Source organism: Meles meles, chromosome 14 (assembly GCF_922984935.1).
Source record: "Meles meles chromosome 14, mMelMel3.1 paternal haplotype, whole genome shotgun sequence".
Lineage (NCBI taxonomy): Eukaryota > Metazoa > Chordata > Mammalia > Carnivora > Mustelidae > Meles > Meles meles.
This window is the reverse complement of record NC_060079.1, coordinates 56,139,536-56,155,943: the sequence shown is the minus strand read 5'-3', so window position 1 is coordinate 56,155,943 and position 16,408 is coordinate 56,139,536.

Here is a 16,408-nt window from a genome sequence, read left to right as displayed (position 1 = left end):
CACAAGCAGGAGGAGAGGCAGATGGAGAGGGAGAAGCAGACTCCCTGCTGAGCTGGGAGCCCCAACATGGGGCTCCTTCTAAGGACCTGGAGATCATGACCTGAGCTGAAGGCAAATACTTAACCATCTGAGCCACCCAAGAGACCCCATCTGTTCTCAATTTAAACAATGTAACACCCCTCCCATGCCCCAAAAAAGTCTTAGATATTTTTCCTCTGATATTTTTGGTTGTGGTTGTTGCACATGAATATTCATAAAATGGGCCTGTTGTTTTCCAGGCTAAATCCTCTATAGCATCTTGGGACTGGGATACTGCAGGTCCATTTGTGACCAGTGATGACCCACACAGTTTGTGTCTTGACCTGTTCTGTTTTAATCTTCTACAAATATATTTCAGATGCCCCAGGTTGGGACATCTTCCTCTTGTCTGGTTTCACAGAATGACCTTGGAGCTTTCAACTTGTCCATACAGAGTTTTGCATTTGCTTACTACTCAGTGCGTGTAAGGGCAGCCTATGGGACACAGAGCATGTGGACTGTTTAGGCTCAGTTGTTGTTTATACCAGGTAGCACCTGATGGCATCAGAAGGGAAAAGGAAATAAGGGATAGTCTTCTCTTCATCTCAAATTGCCTTCCTTCCTAGAATCTTTGATATGCATGACTGGTGCTTTTCCATATTGTATGAAAAGTGTGATACAAAAATAATTTTGAGCTTCTCTTTCAGAAACTGTGGAGCAGCCGGACTCCCTTTCTCTAATTCCTTCAACCCGTGGTTCAGCTCTCCCCCTAATTTTGCTTGTGGAGAGCAATGGACGTTTTCTAAATGTCCTCATTTCTTTTTTGTATAAGCATCAAAGTTTGAGCTCAGTGAATGAGAGAAAATCTCCTAATTTAATTTAATCTAAGTTTTGATAAAAACTCTCTTATTTTATCCCTGTGAAATACTTTTCTCTACAGTTTTTTTGCTAAATATTCTGTACAATAATGACAGCTGTTTAACAATTAAAATTTTTGTTTAAGGGAAAGATGGCTTACATGGTATGTAAAATGTTAACTGTCAACCTCAGAGAAACAGGGGATGTTTTAAAATGGTCTATGTGCGGTTGCTCTGGGTGGAAGATGTTTGCATCTGCCTAGTGTAATAAATATTTACCAACCATTTCGCTGTTTGTCCCCCCTTTGGAGAGTAATCCAAATCACATTCCTTAGATTTCCATTACAAACGTATCTTCACACTGTTAGTCTCACAACCTCTCACACTACTGACTGCAATTGAGGTCCTCTCACCAAAATGTAAAGTACACCTTAAAATATGGAAAATCCATATTATTCTGGGACCAACTTACATAATATTCATTGTCTGACAATAATGAAAGCTTTTTCTTCCTAAGGAAAGAACACTCTGCACATTATCCATGGGTGGGGCATGGGAAATGGGTCCTGAGGTTAAGTTATCTCTGGTTCCCGGACATATATAATTCCCTTTCTGACAAGTTCATTTGTAACGTACAATACACATGGATAAGCTATCGGTCACGTGATCATTTAAAGGAAGACTGGGGACAAAAAAAGACAACTTGTTGAATGAAAGATCATTAATCTTTTACAACGAGGTTTCAAAGTATATTCAAAGCATATTTTGGTCCTGCTCCCTAAATGTTACATTGAAAACATCTGGTGTGTGGGGGAGAAAATGAAGTATCAAGTTCAGGTTTCCAACAAGTAAAACAAAATAGAATGTCACTGAATTTAGTAAACAAATATTTGAAATGAGGGCAGTATACAATCAATTACTTTTCAAAAAATAACTTGACTGTCCTATTTTTATTCTGTAGAGGAATTGAACCAGACTCCTTGTCGTTGTCTATCCAAGGGTCACTAAACCAGTTGCCTAAACAAGAGCAACCGTGATACAGAAAATACAAAAGAGTTTAATGAAACTTTTCTGCCATCTCCATCTTATCATAAAATGAATAGTATTAAGTCCATCTGTGAAAAATTCATAACCCATCTCCCATACAAATTTTAACTGAAACAAAATAAAAGAAATTGGACTGTAAAAACCACTATCAAAGACAAAATACACATTTTTTAATGAAAAATGGAAAACAAATACAAAGCAGTAGGTGGGGTTTGCTGGTTCCTAAACTGGAAGCACATAGAGAATGCTGGCAGTTTGGGCTCTAGGAGGTAATAAAAACTAAGTGTCCCATAGGAGATGAGACTATGTGAGAACTCACAACCTAAAACCAGGAGCTGCAGTGGGCTCTCCATGCTGTGAATGAAACTCAGAACAGGGTCACCCACCATTTACGTGAGGCGATGGTTAGAGCTTTTATAAAATTACATCAGTGGTGGGGGGGCAGGAGGAAGTAAGAAGGGCTAGAAATCAGGGCAGAGATTATGCCACCCATGAACTTGATGTCTGGATTTGCATTATTTACAGAATCTCTGTGGGATAGAGGCCCTAAGACACACTACAGAACATGTCAGACTTCCAGACAAGGTGAACCTACAAACCTACATTCCAGAACTCGTATAGAAAACCAGTTTAGAAACAACAGCCATGAGATGAAATCAATCTAATAAGATGAAAATACAATAAAGCAATATGAAAATTAACTTAAAACATGTATGATAAGAATTGTCAAAGAGATATAAGAAGACATAACAAAATAAAAATATAAAATATGAAATGAGAACAAAGAACACAGAAAATAAAAGATAGGGATGTAAAAATACTAGAAATAATACAGTAATTGACATTAAATCAAACAAACAAAGAAATAGAAAATATCTATACTGGACCCAAAAATAGAGATAATTAGTCAACAAGGAGAAAATGCTGAGGTATTCTGCCAGAACACTGCAGAGGGATAAAGGAGTAGTGAATAGTGATAGGAAATGCTTTGAAAGGACTCAACTTGCCCTAATTGGGATTCCAGAAAAAGAGAATAGAGGTAATAGCAGAAAAACAATATTTAAAGAGTGGGTAGCTAATTATTTTTAGGATTTTTAGAAAGATAAGAGTATTCAAGCCATGAACACTGAGTCCCAAGCAGGTCAAACAAAAATAAAGCCATGTTTCAGTACATCGTGGTGAAAATGTAGGGTCTCAGAGATGGAGAGAGAAATCTCATGAAGTACAGTAGTTCTCCTTATGTGCACTTTTGATTTTGCAGTTTCCTTATCGCGATCAACCACTGCCTGGAAGTAGATGATCCTACTTCTGAAGATTCGTCAGAAGGTTGATGGTAGACACAGAGTGTCTGTGTCATTCACTTCACCTCATCTCACCACACAGGCATTTTATCATCTCACAACAAAACAAGAAGGGTGAGTGCAATACAATGAGCTATTTTGAGAGGGAAAGAGACCACATTCATGTAACTTTTATTACAGTGTATGATCATAATTTTTCTATTTTATTAATAGGTACTATTAATCTCTTATGCCTAATCTGTAAACTTTATCATAGGTATGTACATATAAGAAAAAAACTGTTATGTATTTGGCACTGGGTACTATCCACGGTTTCAGTGGGAGGTCTTAGAACATATAGAATTCTAAGCTGAGAGGTTTTTGTTTTTTTTTTTTCAGTACTTTAAACATATTGACCCACTGTCTTCTCATTTGCATTGTTTCTGACTATATGCTTATTTCCGTTTGTCTACAGGTAATGTGTTTTTTTCTCTCTGCATACTTTTAAGAGCTTTCCTTATGACTGTTTTGAGCAATTTTATCATGATGTGCATTTTTTCTTTATGGTTCTTGTGCCTGGGGTTTATTGAATTCCTTGAATCTGTAAGTTTATAATTATAATGAAGTTCAGGAAAATTTTGGCCATTATTTCTTCAAATATTTGTTCTGTCTCCCACTTAAGCCTCTTCTTAAGGGATTCCAATTCTATGTATATCAAACCACTTGAAGCTGTCCCACGGCTTGTTAAGGCTCTGTTCATTGTTTTGTTTCTTTGTTTAAATTCTCTCTTTTCTCTGGGTTTCATATTGGATAGTTTTTTGATATTGCTATGTCTTCAGGTTTGCTCATATTTTCTTTTCTGATGCCTGATCACTATTAGTCCCTCCCAATGTATTGTAGGTTTCATCTATAGAAGTTTGATTTAGGTTCTTTTATGTCTCTATTTAACTTTTTGAACGTTGGGATGCAGGTATAATAACAATTGTTTTAAAGTTCGGGTATGCTAATTCTAACATCTGTGTCAGTTCTGGATTGGTTTCGACTGACTGATTTATCTCCTCATTACGAATTAAATTCTTTTTTGTACACCTGATAAATTCTTATTTGATCCAAGGCACTTTGAATGTGGTTTATTGAATGCTGGGCATTTTTGTATTGTTATAAATATTCTTGAGCTCTATCTGGGTGCATTTAGGTTACTTAGAGTTTGGTCTCACTTTAAAGATTCCTTCTAATCTTTCTGGTTGTTTCAACAACTCCCCAGGACCTTTCCTTATCTTTCCCACATGCACAGGCTGACTAGAATTCTGCTGAATACACAAGGGGAACCCTCTTCAGATTCAGAGTCCTCTAGCTATGTAGCTCTCTCCTTTTAGGTAATCAGCCCTGCATTGTCCAGCTACCTTGGTCTCCCAGGATTATTGCCTCTATCTCCTCAACTCAAGGAAGCTATCAGGTTCTGCATAGGTTCACCTTTTCTGCACCAGGAGTTGGAAATCTTCTCAAAACAGTAATCTTTTTTTTTAAAGATTTTATTTATTCAATTGACAGAGAGAGATTACAAGTAGGCAGAGAGGAAGACAGAGAGAGAGGAAGGGAAGCAGGCTCCCTGCTGAGCAGAGAGCCTGATGCGGGGCTCAATCCCAGGATCCTGAGATCATGACCTGAGCTGAATTCAGGCAGCGGGCCTAACCCACTGAGCCACCCAGGCGCCCTCAAAACAGTAATCTTAAGCAACCATAGGACTGACTTTATTTGCTTCTTATTTCAAAGATATCACTGTTCATTGATAACTGATATCTAGTATCTTGAAAACCATTTTTTCCTACATTTTGTTCTTCTTTTTTTTTTTTTTAAAGTTGATTCAAGTAGGAGAGTAAATATGGTCCCTGTTATTCCGCCTGGACTGAAAGGGAAGTCTAATATTCTCGCTAACTCTTTAATTTCCATTTTAATTTTTTTCTAGATTATCTATTGACTAGTTTTTAAATATTCTTAATTCTTTTTTTCTTTACCTTTTCTTATATCTTGATCAGTTATATAATTGTCCCTTAAACATTTCAAACACTCTAATTTTATATCTAATAAACCAATTATTTGATGTTGCTAAAGTGCTAATTCCTTTCAGCTGTTCTAATTAACATTCCTTTATAGGTAGTTTCTTTCTTTTATAAATTTTTTAAGTTAATTGACTTGATTTTTTAGAGTTTTAAACTTATAGAAGAAATGCACAGTAAGTACAGAGAATCCCTAACCCCTCCCAAGAGTTTCCCCTGTTATTAACATAATACATTAGCGTACTGCTTTGTTTTAATTGATAAAAAAAAATGTTGATCCCCTGGGGCACCTGGGTGGCTCAGTAGGTTAAAGCCTCTGCCTTCAGCTCAGGTCATGATCCCAGGGTCCTGGGATCAAGCCCCACATTGGGCTCTCTGCTCAGCAGGAATCCTGCTTCCCCCATCTCTCTCTGCCAGCCTCTCTACCTACTTGTGATCCCTTTCTGTCAAATAAATAAATAATCTAAAAAAAAAAAATTGATACCTTATTATCAACTAAAGTCCATAGTTTACTTTAGGGTTCACTGTTTGTGTTATACAGGTCTGTGGGTTTGGATAAATGTATAATTTCATGCATCTGTCATTACAGTATTACACAGAACACTTTCATTGCCTTAAAAACCTTCTGTGCCTCCACCCATTCATTTCTCTCTTTGTCTCTTCCCTGAATCTCTGACAACGACTAATTTTTTAATGTGTCTATACTTTTGTCTTTTCCAGAATGTCATACAGTTGGAATCATACAGTACGTATCCTTTTCAATTGGCTTCTTTCACTTACAGTGGGCTATTAAGATTCCTCCATGTGTTTTCACAGCCTGATAACTCATTTCTTTTTGTTGCTGAATGATACCCCTTGTATGAATGTACCACAGTTTATCCATCTTAGTTGCTTCCAAATTTTGGCAAGTATGAGTAAAGCTACTTTAAATGTCCATGTGGATGTTTTTGTGCGAGCATGTGAGTTTTCAACTCACTTGGTTAAATACCTAAAATTGCTAAATCACGTAGTAAGACTATGTTTAGTTTTGTAAGAAATGGACAAACTATTTTCCAAAGTGGTTCCAAAGCTATACTACTTTTCATTCCCATTGACAATGAGTGAGAGTCCCTGTTGTTCCATATCCTCATCAACAGTTGGTGTTGTTAGTGTTTGGATTTTTGCCAGTCTATTAGGGGTGTAGTGGCATCTCATAGTTGTTTTAATTTTGTTGTTTGAATCTTAATGACATATGATACTGAGCATTTCTTCATAGATTATTTGCCACCTGTATATTTGCTTTGGTGAGTTGCCTATTCAGATCTTTTATCCATTTTCCAATTGCATGGGTTATTTTCTCATTATTGAATTTTAATATTTCTTTGTATATCTTGGAGGCAAATTCTATTTTTTTTAATATAAGCTGATGCTTTATCTTTGGAGATGCTATGAGATCTGGGTTGAACATACATCACTGTTGACTGGAATTGTGTTCACTTCTATTATATTCTACAGGATATATATGGATCCTTGATCACTTTAATTTCTTAACTTGATGTTATCTAGACATCTCTTTTGTAGTAAATACAAATTCTAAGCTCAAAAGAGGACAATCTGTGATTGTATGTCTTGGGGAAAACTTCTGTCCCCTGTCCTGAGCTGAGGCTGACCCTGATAAGTATCCCTGCTATTTCCCTATTGCAGGGGGATGAACTTTCCCGGACACTCTTTCCCTAAGGACACAGCTCTTCAAGGCCTTCAGCTTTGTGCTGGGTTTTCAGTTCTAGACTCTCATCTTTCTTAGGGTCAAGGCCTTATTTCCTGAGACCACTAGGCTATTAAAACTCAAGCCTCTGGATGAGGTCAATCAGTAAATTTTGCCAGGATAATGACAGCCTCATGTTCAATCTGAGCTACCACTTTTGTTTTCAGTACCCTCTTAGCTTCTGGTCCCTGAGGATTTCTCCAACTTTATCAGAAGCTTAGTTATGATAAGTTTATCTTTCTAGAATTTATTCAGGTGTTTTTTTTTTTTACTATGTTTAGTCTATATACATTGCCCAAAACAGGTTAAATAAGGTTATAACAGCATGCTTATTTTTTCACTAGGCAAATAGCCTATCTAAATATCTGCTGCTTGTCTCCCAGAAATAATTAGTTTAGGTCCATTCAAGTAAACAATGCTTTTCTTATCAATCTATGTTGAGAGTAGGATCTACTTCTGATTTCTTTTTGTATATCTCCACAATCCTTACACAGAGTAGGTATTCAATAGAAGTTGGTTGAGTCAAACATTTTCTAAAACTGAATGATGAAATGAATGGATGATGTGGTTGACCATCAATGCAGCTAAGCCAAATAGACCTTTATAACAAGGCTCACTTCTAAGCCAAGAGGTTGGATTTTCACAAGTAATTAAAAATACAGCCCTCGAGTACAGCTGGGCATTTCTATTTGGGGAAGAGTTTGTGAGGCTCAGGAACAATGTTATATATTAATTCCCTGGGAAGGCTTGGTATACAACTACCATACAGGTGTTTCCTGTTGAGACTCCAAGTTCCCATACAAGAACTCAGAGGACAGTTGAGAACAAAACTTAGCCTACTTAATTACATTTGCCTAGTGGTGCTGCATAAAAAGTCACAGACCAAAAATAACATGTTTAAGTAATGTTCAAGTTGAGATACAAGCCAGCAGCAGTCAGGAAATTCAAAATTAAATCTGATCTCCACCCTTCACTTGCCTCATTGTGCCCAGGCAGCACCAAGGTCAGAAATTAATTGGAGACACTACAAAACACACAGCCTGCAATATTTCAGCTCAGGGAGGTCACAAGGAAAACTTAGTTAAAGCCTTATTAGAGCAGTTTACAGGAGCACATTACTGTGAATATGAAATTAGAGTCTTGCCTTGATGGATGTGTCACCTACCCAAGGTAATTTGTTGGGAATAATTTGAAAATGTGAGTGAACATAATTAAGCTTCTGTTTTATGGTAGTCTGGTCATTTGTCTCCAAGTGCGAGCATCTCTGTAGATTTGACATTGCAAATGTCTAGAATATAATGAGACACATTTCAGTCACTCAGTTTTAATACTTGGACACCTGTGAAGTAAAATTGACAATAAAATCAGAATTAATACTTTTTTTTTTTACATGAAAACTTGAGGAATTTCTTTTACTTTCTGGAACAGTTATAGCATTTACCCATACAGTATAACCCAACATTTATCATTGGTTTGACAATGTTTTTCATGTAACTTAACATACCAAATAAACAAGCTTAATTAGCCAAAATGACTTCAACAATATCAAATCTTGGGAAGTTTGTTAAAAACCCCAGAGGGTTTCTTTTTTGTTTGTTTGTTTGTTTTTTGTTCTGTTTTCTTTTAATTCCAATGAAGTTAACATACAGTGTTATATTAGTTTCAGGTGTACAATATAGTGATTCAACACTCCACACATCACCCAATGCTTAATCCCCATTACCTATTTCATTTTTAATTAATTTATTTATTTTTTCAGCATAACAGTATTCACTGTTTTTGCACAACACCCAGTGCTCCATGCAATACGTGCCCTCCCTATTACCCACCACCTGGTTCCCCCAAACTCCCTCCCCCCCCCTTCAAAACCCTCGGGTTGTTTTTCAGAGTCCATAGTCTCTTATGGTTCGCCTCCCCTTCCAATTTCCCTCAACTTCCTTCTCTTCTCCATCTCCCAATGTCCTCCATGTCATTTGTTATGCTCCACAAATAAGTGAAACCATATGATACTTGACTCTCTCTGCTTGACTTATTTCATTCAGAAGAATTAATACTTTTATCCATTTTTTTCTTCTTTTTTCTTAATGATTTTATTTATTTATTTGAAAGACAGAGTCACAAGTAGGCAGAGAGGCAGGCAGAGGGAGAGGAAGGGAAGCAGGCTCCCTGCCGAGGAGAGAGCCCAATGCGGGGCTCGATCCCAGGACTCTGGGATCATGACCTGAGCTGAAGACAGAGGCTTTAACCCATTGAGCCACCCAGGTGCCCCCATATTTTTTCTTCTATGTAACCATATGTATAAGACAAAAATCTCAAAGGTTATATCACCATGAAAATCAGTTGCATACCATAGTACGTACTACAGTGAAACCCTTGAACAATCCTTCCTAAAATGAAAGAAGCCAAACCCAGATGGGATTATAAATGCCCCCTTCATTGCTAACCTAGACTAAATTGCAAGACTGTCCTTTAGGTCTATTTATATTTTCTTTTTAGATGTCTCTCTAATTCCAGGTCAAACTCATTAATTCCTTTCAATTTTATTTTGAAATTTTATTGCTTAGTGTTAATTAAACTATTTTCTTTAAACAAAGAAAACAATCTCAACTTTATTTTGAAATATTATTGCTTAGTGTTAATTAAACTATTTTCTTTAAATAAAGAAAACTATCTTTTTTCAAGAAAGATAAAGAAAAAGAGTAAAAGTAAAATAGCTGCAGAAAATACAAGACAGTACCAGGCATTTTTTTCATTTAATGCTTACTCATCTATGGTATAACAATTGAAGGATATAATTTAGTTTACACTTAAGATTTTAATCATACTTACCGAGATTGGCACTGAGGGTAATATATCATTAGGTCAGAATAGCTACTATTTTCTGCATTACCATTTGTCATTTTTCATTTCTTTAGAGAATTTAAACTAGAATAAATTATCTTGCATTTAAACTACATTTATTTATATTAGTTATTATATCCCCAATCATTGTTCCAAAATTAGATTTATGGAACTATAAAAAAGACATTAGCTGATAGTCATATTTATATCTTTCAAAGTGAGATTGAACATTTCTATCACAATCATTATTCCCCAATTTGCAGCTACACATGGATGTTGTTGCTACTGTCTATGTTTCTTGGTATGGAAGAGGAAATTAACCAGAATAAAGTATGATAATAGTAAATATTCCTTTAAAAGTCAGACAGTTACTGAAGGATCTATCACAGCCATTAAGTGAGGGATGGAATCAGTAAGCTTTGGTGTTGCCATAGCCTACCGCAAAATCCTGCGCAATCCTGAGGGGGCTGACACATTGAAAGTAGAGCTCCTGATTAGGTTTTCCAGAAATGTTGTTGCACAAACTCAAACTTGTTGCAAGAGAAGTCAGTAACTCAAGAGATGAAGGTTTGGAAAAGAGAAAGGGAGAAATTTATTTGGGGTGCCAGCTGCTGGGGAAGATGGCAGGCTCAAGCCTTAACAGCCAACCTCTCCACCCACAAGACAGACACCTAGAGTTTTAGAGAGAGATTCAGCAGGATACCTGCAGGAGAGCAGAGAGAGCACATGATCCTGAACAGGAGTTGTTACGTGTTCAGTAGTGATCATGGACAAGGAATGGGATGTCTGGGGTGTGGTCTTCTAGGCCTTCCATTGCTATCAGGGCTTTTCTGGGCTGTCAGTTGGAATTGTCAGGTCATTGCAAAATGTCTTCATCAATGCCTCAAGAAAGTGTGATAAGAAGTAACAATGGGTTTCAGTTAGAGCATGAGTTAAGCAAGTCTTGTCTACTACAGATTTTAACTGTTGGGGGTCTATAGCTGAGTAAGAAGGCTTGTGGACAATATTTTGTAAGGGAATATGTTTTATTACTCTACAAGAGATTTTTAAATATAAGTCTCAACTTTTTTGGCATCAGATATATTTATTTATTTTATTACACATGTGGTTTTGACTTCCAGCATCACTGTGCTTATTTTTTTTTCTCATGAGATCTGAGAGAAACGCTCATTATGAGGTCATGTGGTGTTGCTAGGCACATGGGTTCAGTATTCAGACATCCTCGTTCTTGAAACTTTTCAGTTCTCCAACTTTCCTATTCAATTTTTTCAATTGCCTTCTCTGCTTCCAAACAGCAGACAAGTGCATAGTGATAAACTCTATTGAAATGACTAGTTCCCTCACTACCAGGGGATTACATAAGAACAATTCAGTATTCACCATTTTCAGGCACAAAGGAAGAACAAAAGCCCACCCCAAACGTGACCTGCTGCACAAAATATCTTTTGTTATCAACTTAAGTGCCCTTCTGAATCCTCAAACCAGCCATTGATAGATTTTCTTTTTCCCATATACATAATTTATAAGTCATCTAATTAATTTTTCATAAGTTAAACAACTGTGAATATTAGTTCCTGGCTTTCATAAATGACAAAAATTAATCCTTCCCCCAGATCCACTTGAATGCATACCTCTCTCCAATACCAAATAGAGCAGAGACTGGAATATTTGTAGCCTTGAAATGAGGGGCAGTGTTAAGAGTCCCTGGCCAACAAAAGCTTCCACACTGTGAGCAAGTCTTAGCTGAAGATTGCTTAAGGGGAAATCCTATACCACATGATATATCACTGACCTTTCTCCTCTGTTCTTGTTACACAGAGAACTGAACCCTTCCTATGTCTCCATTTATAAAATATTTGACAATGACTGATGGTTTTATTTTTCCATAGCTGTCATTGCATTAAAATGTAGTTGCTGTTACGTGGAGAATTGGAGAACACAGAATGAGTATAAAAGGAGCAGGAAGAAAATATGCACAAAACCTTCATCTGTCAGGAAGCATCAAGATCCAACACCTGGAATTAGGAGTAACTTTGAAACTCCTGGTACATGAGAAAAATAAGGAACAATCATACACTACAACAAATAGAATTATTTGAAATGCAAACAGACTTGGGCTGTTCTAACTCTTGGATTGAAGGAGGAGATAAGATGTGGGACTGCATTAAGACGTTTTGATGACTTTTCTCTTTATACATAGGTCAGAGACAGGACTGAACCTCTCAGCTTGGAATCAGATGAAAGGCTAGAATGAGAAAAGGGCCTAGTCCCAATAGTGAGGTGAAACACACTCAGTCTTAAAACATGTGTTTATGAAGTACAAGAAGACCCCTACTCTTGCCTTTTCATTTAAAACCACTAAACCCATTTGATACCCCTTATGTGTCTCTTCAGTCTGTTCACTTGTTCCATATCCAAAGCCAGTGCCTTGGTTTGGCCACCATGATCTCTTCCTTGAATTCCTCCCACCACTGCCCACTGTTAACCAGACAGCCCCCCTCCACATTCCTTGTCTTCTTATGGAAGGAGTAATCTTCCTACAATACAAAATGAACTGTGTCACTCCCTTGCTTCAAGTCCTTTCCTAGATCCCCATTTCCTCCAGGGTGAAGTCTAAAGTTCTCAACATGGCTTACCGGTCCTATGTGAAGTGACTCCCACTTACTGCTCTAGCTTTGAGGCTCTGCATGGCCCCTGCAACCACTGCTGTGCTCTGGTCTGGAAAATATCCTGAACTCTCCACTTGCCCAGCTCTTCATCAGCACACAGGCTATGACATTGATAGTTTTTTTCAGAAAGAATTTCTGCTCTCCTCAGTCTGGGTTAGCTGCTCCTGCTATATGTGTTTCCTTACTGTTCTTTTTGCTTACTATCATTGTGTACATCGTGGTGCATTATAATTGCCACTTTAGTTATTCCTTGTCTGTTTTACGTACTAAACCTAATGTTTTTTTGTGGTCAGGGGCCAAATTCCCAGTGAAAATACTAGCTCTTAGAACAATAACTGTCCGGGGCGCACGGGGGGCTCAGTGGTTTAAGCCTCTGCCTTCGGCTCAGGTCATGATCTCAGGGTCCTGGGATCGAGCCCCACATTGGGCTCTCTGCTCAGTGGGGAGCCTGTTTCTCCCTCTCTCTCTGCCTGCCTCTCTACCTACTTGTGACCTCTCTCTCTGTCAAAAAAAAAAAAAAAAAAAAAAGAACAGTAACTGTCCATAGTGGGTGCTCATCAAATTTGGAAGGAGGGAGGGAAGAATGAAGGAGGGAGAAATCTTATCAAACCAGTCCAGAGAACTGGGAAGTGTAGTCTTCAGCTATAGCTAGGTAACTGTCTCTTAATGACAAGTTTGGAAGAGAAAGCACAAATATTTGGTAGCTAGTTAACATCCCTGCTGAAAAGAAGAGAATGGGGTTGGGAGCATGAACACATATATCTCATTTAATGTGTTGTTAAAGAATGTGACTTTATTTTGTCAGCAAGTTTGTGTCATTTCTTGATATTATGATAGTGCTTCCTACAGAAAAGGATTTTGAAAGTACTTAATGTAGACTGCCCCTCAAATGCATTCTATATCAAATTCTAATGCACAGAGTCACCCAGTGCATAGAACATGCATTGCCCAATTGGCTTGTTGTGATGTAATCATTGGTAAAAATTCCTTCGTTATTAAATGCATGTATTTCTTATAAAAATTATGTCATTGATAGTGCATAGCTCTACATTGGTTCTTTTAAAAAAAACAAATGAAACCATACAATGCACTGATTTAAAATAGTGCACAAGGGGATGTTACCATCTCCTTGGTGTTTCTCATTCCATAATTGACAGGTAAGACCCAGACAAGGATATCTTCACAGTTCAGGTTTGTGTCTATACATTAAAAGAGAACACTGAAATATTTTATCAGGAAGACAGTGAACTTACTTTGTGCTTACTGAAGATTTTGGATGCTTTTTTTTTAATAATGATTATGAACAAATGTCAGATATTGTACAACCTACAGCATTCTTCAAGCCAGCAGTATCTTCTCAAATCCCTCTTACACTTCGAATCTCTCTGACTTCTTCTGCCTTTAGGAGAAATCTCTGTGGTTTTGAAGCCTGGTTTATTAGGTTAGGCCCACTCAGCAATCTGCTAGTGTAAAGTTGACAGATTAGTAACTTTAATTACGTCTGTGAAATGTCTTTTCCCATGTAACATAGTCACAGGTGTTAACGCCCAGCAGCAAAGGTCATGGTGGGCATGTGAGAATTCTGCCAATCACAGTAGGTTTGGGGTTTATAACTCTTTTCACAGCATGCTTTCTAGCATTTATTACTTTATGGATGAACAAGAAGTCTTCCTGATGTCCAGGTCTCAGTGTATGCCACAAGTATCTGGTCCACTTTTTGTGGATTAGTACTATTTATCCCCAAGCAAGCATAAATAAGTGTGTTTCTTCTCTGTGGTATATAGGGAACATATTTCTCTCCAACTTACACTAGTGAGCATAACAAGACTTCTTAGAGGCAGATTGGTCTTTCTACTTGTTATTTTGGTTTTAGGAAAACGTCTTTGTTTCCACCAAACAACAGAATTCATTCTGTCACTGCCTACCACATGATCCTCTTTTGTTTTTTTGTTTTGTTTTGTTTTGAGAGAGAAAGTGTGTGTGAATGGGGAAGGACAGGGGGAGAAGGAGAGAGAGAATCCCAAGCAGGCTCCTCACTCAGTGCAAATCCCAATGCAGGGCTCCAGCCCATGACCCTGAGATCATGAACTGAATGAAAATCATGAGTTGGATGCCTAACCAACTGAACCACCCAGGCGCCCCTGACTCTTTTTGTTGTTAACATTATATTGCTGATATTTAGACAGCTAGTGTATCTATTTACATTTTCATCTGCTAAAATATAAGCTTTATTAGAAGAAGAACTTTTACTTTTCAATACTGTATCCCCTATGCCTAGAACTGCAACTCAACAAATATTATTTGAATAAATGAGTGAATTAATTTACATAGGATCTAAGTTTCTGTTCCAGTTCTACATTTACATGAATCTTGCTTTAATGAGTATGTGACTAAGAAGAATGAACACAGAGGAGTCAGTCTTTCATGTTGGCACATAGGCATGTAGACTTTGGGAATTGACCTCTCCAAAGCTCTGTCTGTTCCTCTATAAATGAGAGTCCTCCTAGGTTGTGAGCACTGAATGCATTATTATTCCTCATCTTTTTTATGATAATTCAAGTAACTGGCCCCTTAATTAGTTTGTACATTCATTCCAAACCATACTTCCCACTGTAGCTAGGGTTATCCTAAGAAAAATTAGAAATTAAATCATGTTATATCAGTACTTGAAAACTGTCAACAGCTTCCTGTTGTTCCTTAAGATACTCCACTAGGCCCTGTGTGAACTGGCCTCTTTCCCCATCCCCAGCTCTCTCTGTGGGACTCTCCCCAATACCTCACTGGCTCTGGTGTCCTTCAAGATTCTTCCCTATCCAGAGCCCATTCTGTTTTCTTCCTCCAGTTCTTTCCTGCTCATTCTTCATATTGCAGAACTTGCTCAGACCAAACCAGAGCCCCCAGATCTCCTAGTGTCCCTCTTAAAGTAAGTAAATAGCACTTAACACATTTTAATTATATGTGATTTTTACTTTTATTTAGGTTGTATACACTATGTAATTAATATCTGTCTCATCCTTGCTATGAGAGCAAAAACCACATTGTTTTACGCACAGTGTATCTTAGTAACTATCACAATATAAGGCATATTCTAGGCTCAATACATAGTTATAGAATAAAGGAACAAATGATCCCATACAGTGTCCTAGAACAGAGCAAGCTTTCAATAAGGGAAATGTTAAATAAAATGATAGAAATGGTAGAGTTCTCTTAGCATTGACCAGAAGGATCAAGTGAAGGAAGCCATTCGACCAGATCTCAAAAGTTGTCCTGGGTCTCAAATCCCTCTTCTGCAAGCAGAAAATTAAACTCGGGCCTTCCTAACACACCCACAGTGAGCCCTGGTGCTAACACCTCTAGTTAAAAGGGCTGATTTTCAGTTCCCGTCTCTGACTCCACCATGGCAGTCTACTTCAGCCTGCTTATGTTTCTTACCTACCCTCACTTCCCGTGCCCTTCGTCAATATCATACCACGTCCTGATTTCTATGTTTTCACCTTAGCCTATTCTAAAAATGACTTTTCTCTGATGACATCCAGGCTTTCTAAGGTTTAAAATCCTGCCTTAAACTCTGATTAAATGAGTGCACTACAATGCCCCCAAATGAATACTAGAATGAAATGGATTAAGATTAATGAAACACACTGTTCTTCTTTTGTAAAATAGAGCAGGAAGAATGTTTCATGGTGTCTAACAGATTTGATAGACATCACAATATTACACCAACATATTTCATAAAAGTACTTTATTCATACTCCTCCTTTTGTACCTTTACAACATTTCTTGGGTTATGCCCCCCCCTTACTATATTTGTGTTTAAACTTTTTTGCTCCCTGTCCACTTTATATTGGCCCTTACTAAATATCATCTTTTTTAGATTGACCAATTTTCTCAAGGT